General features: G+C 35.0%; 1 long non-coding RNA gene across 1 annotated transcript; it reads right to left on the bottom strand.

Moving 5' to 3' along the window:
* Positions 1–291: 291 nt before the first annotated feature.
* Positions 292–3,458, bottom strand: LOC125279232. Its single transcript, XR_007187354.1, has 4 exons — positions 3,126–3,458; positions 2,885–2,932; positions 2,094–2,164; positions 292–1,240 (listed from the first exon to the last, which is right to left on the bottom strand). It is a non-coding gene; the product is annotated as an uncharacterized LOC125279232 (long non-coding RNA).
* Between the last annotated feature and the right edge of the window lie 393 nt (positions 3,459–3,851).

Here is a 3,851-nt window from a genome sequence, read left to right as displayed (position 1 = left end):
CTACACAAATTTATCCACTAACCATTCAGAAACGTCCAGTTTCATTCTAAAAGTTGTAACTTCTTCCTGAGTCTCTCCATCAGTGTCGACTCCGGTTTGAACAATGTAAGGCTGAACACCGTTACTGACAATCCTCATTTTGGCTGCGTCAGATTCTCCAGCTTTGTTGTTGTTGAGCTGTTAAAGCTCCGCCCTCTTCTGGAAAGGGGGCCGGAAGCAGCAGCTCATTAGCATTTAAAGGGACACACACACAAAACGGCGTGTTTGTGTTCACACCCAAATAGGGGCAAATTTGACAAGCTATAATAAATGATCTGTGGGGTATTTTGAGCTGAAACTTCACAGACACATTCTGGGGACACCAGAGACTTATATTACATCTTGTGAAAAGGGGCATAATAGGTCCCCTTTATGTCGTCAGTTATCACATTGAGGCACATGTAAATATAGTCACTGATAATAATCAGAAATGTTTCTTGAGCAACAAATCATCATATTAGAATGATTTCTGAATTGATCACAGGAATAAATTACATTATAAAATATATTTACATAAAAACAGTTCTTTTAAATCGTACTAACATTTCACAATATTACTGTTTTTACTGTATTTTTGCTCTTGATGAGTGTAAAATCAACCTGCTGTGACAATATATGAGATTGGATGTTAATTCAAACACAATCAACACCAACTTGAGTTTGTTCATGAACAGAAAGGCTTGTGTTGTAATGGCGGTTTTGCGGTTGGATTTCCAGATCTGCAGACATTCTTCACTCCACACAAGAATCGGTGCGTGCCTTTCATATCTCACCCACCGGCAATGTCACCGCACAAGTCAACGAGAGATGGCCCATAAAGAACAATAAGCTTCATTTGCAATGCAGATGCTTGGGGTTTTCACCATCTCTGGAAATATGACATCTTTTGGGTTCATCCATATAGGGTGAGCGCACTGTATCTTGTTAGCGGATGTTGTCGTGCGCTTTTGAGACATCTCGCCCCGTCCTATATATACACAGTTCCAGCAGCTATCAGTCTAATGAGATATTTATTGTGCTCTTTTATGGGCAGCTTTGCATGAGGAAGTGCTGTTTTTATTGGAACATTCCTGCTCGGCATTAATGACACCTTCGCACTCCTATCCGCTTTGAGCAACGTTTGAACCTCCCCATTAAACGGCCGACCTTTGACCCCAGGTTCACCCAGCCGGTGTGCACGTTCCCTCTGCTCCTGTTCTCTCTGCTTCGGGAAAGAGAAAAAGGCAGAATAAAGAAAAGGAGTGATTATCCTTTCAGAAGGCCTGCCTGCTGAAAAGAAGAAGAGAAGATCTTTTATTCAGTAATGTCAGACGGAAGGAGGGTCTGGACTGATGCTGGAATTCAGCCTTTGATGAGTTTAAGAGAGTCAACACTTCACAAGTGTAAATATCTCTACCTGAAAAAATATACAGCATTAACTTATACAGTACTGGTCAAAAGTTTGGCTGCATTTATTTGACCAAAAATACAGTAAAATAGTGAAATATTATTACAACTTAAAATAGCTGTTTTCTTTGTCATTATATAGTAAAATGTAATTTATTTCTGTGATCAAAGCTGAATTTTCAGCATCATTACTCCAGTCTTCAGTGTCACATGATCCTTCAGAAATCATTCTAATATGCTGATTTGCTGCTCAAGAAACATTTCTGATTATTATTGATGTTGAAAACAGTTGTGCTGCTTATTTTTGTGGAAACTAAAATTCAAAAGTTTGGGTTAAGATTTAAAAATAAATAAGTTAATTAATTAATACATACTTTTATTCAGCAAGGACGCATTAAATTGATAAAAAAGTGACAGTAAAGACATTTATAATTTTACAAAAGATTTCTATTTCAAATAAATGCTGTTCTATTGAACTTTCTATATCATGGTTTCCACAAAAATACTAAGCAGCAACATTGTATAAATATTAAATTTCCAACATTGATAATAATAAATATTAATTGAGCACCAAATCATCATATGTAGTGATTAAAATGAAGCCAGTCAATATACTGTGTTTGTTCGTGGTTAGTGGAACATGTTAAAGTCAATGCGATGAACTTCACCTGTGGTTCCTCTGCTAGTGTAAACTTTAACATCCGCTGAAATCACCAAAACACCAGCTGATTCGCTGAGACTTCAACAATGAAGAAAAGTGGTGTTGATGAAGAGAAAACATCCTGCAGCATTTGAGACACTTGATGGTATTAAAATACATGAGCTTAAGTGTTCAAATTCATTCTAGGAAAGTAGATACATTTGTGTACGTTTACACAACAACAATGCACTAAAAATGGAAAGGTATTTCTTTTGCGTTTTTTGTGTATAGAAGACAACGTTGTCAAAACTATCCCCGTTCACATGGATCTGCGAAAACAAGTAAAATTGCTGTATTGTTTATGCTAGGCCAGTAGTTGGCGATGTCACTTGATGTCACTAGACATGCACACGATGCCACCGTTTTCACAAATGCGTGTTTTTGTAGTTTACCCAAGACAATAACGGTATCGTTTTCAAAAACTTGCACTTTGAAACTAGATTTTAAAATTTGCATTTTTAGGCCCCTAAAATGCTGTCATCGTGTAAATGAGCAGCCAAAATGCATTAAAAGATTTCAGTTTTTAGCTGAAAATGGTGTCATGTAAACGGCCCCTTAGTTTGCATGTGTTTTCTCCTGTGTATTTCTGTTTGTGGATTAAATAGAGTGATTCGTCATTCGTGTTGGATTTCTCCCAAAACTGTGACAATATTTTTCAATATTAAATTCCCAGTGCAGAGTCAACTGCATTAGTAGGCTGACTTTCTAAATAGTGTAACATTTTCAAAAGATTGCACATCTAGGTTAAAACTGCAGTACCTGTTTGTTTGACCAATGGGAGACAAGTGCCACCAGAGTTTGGGAAACCTGTTAGAAAACAGTTATTATTATTATTAATATACTGAAAGCTTCATTTGGTGCCATTAATGATTAAAAATTTTAAATTGTCTTATTGAGAATCGAAATACTAGTTACATGATGCCTACATCTAGCCCAGATATTTACAACAGCAGTTCTGCATCACTTGTCAGTTTGTAAATGGTAAATTTAAACAGCGTACCTCTTATAAAACATCTCCTCATCAACAGAAGATCCACTTTCATCATGTACAAGATACTAAACTGTACATTTAGCATCACCTGTATTGCTTTCTGAGTAATTTGTACCAAATTAAATGAAATACAATCTCTGTTGGTCACAAAAAGCAAACAGCAGTCCAGAATCAAAATAGTGCTGTATATTATATTATATATATAAACAACTTTCACAAAGAAATTCCTAACCTATTATTTTTGATTCTTTGTAATCATTTGTAAAAATGTACTAGCAATTCCTGAGAAAAACTGTTTCAAAGTAAATCCTATGCCAAAATCCATTTTTTTCCAGTGTAGTACAATTTATAATTAATTACAAAGATAAATCAAGTAGCACAGTAACACTTTATAATAAGGTCCCATTATAACATATTAGTAAATGTTGAAATTAACATGAACTAAGATTAATAAATGCTTTAAAAGTATTTTCATTGTTAGTTCATGTTAACTATATGCAGTTAAATAATGCAACCTTGTTGTAAAGTGTTACCAGTAATACATTAAATTACACATGATATGTTTAAGTAGAAAGACTGAAATTGTATTATCTAGTAAAACGTATTAATAACTTCGAAAAAACAAAAAAATATTTTGTTCAACGTAGAGTAATTACACCCATACACTAGGCAAATATAGCATGCAACAATAGTACAACGCATGTGGAAACAAGCTAATATGCATGAGACCACATG

This window comes from Megalobrama amblycephala, linkage group LG12, assembly GCF_018812025.1.
Source record: "Megalobrama amblycephala isolate DHTTF-2021 linkage group LG12, ASM1881202v1, whole genome shotgun sequence".
NCBI lineage: Eukaryota > Metazoa > Chordata > Actinopteri > Cypriniformes > Xenocyprididae > Megalobrama > Megalobrama amblycephala.
Note: the sequence above shows the minus strand (reverse complement) of the source record. Positions and strands in the feature narration are given on the sequence as shown.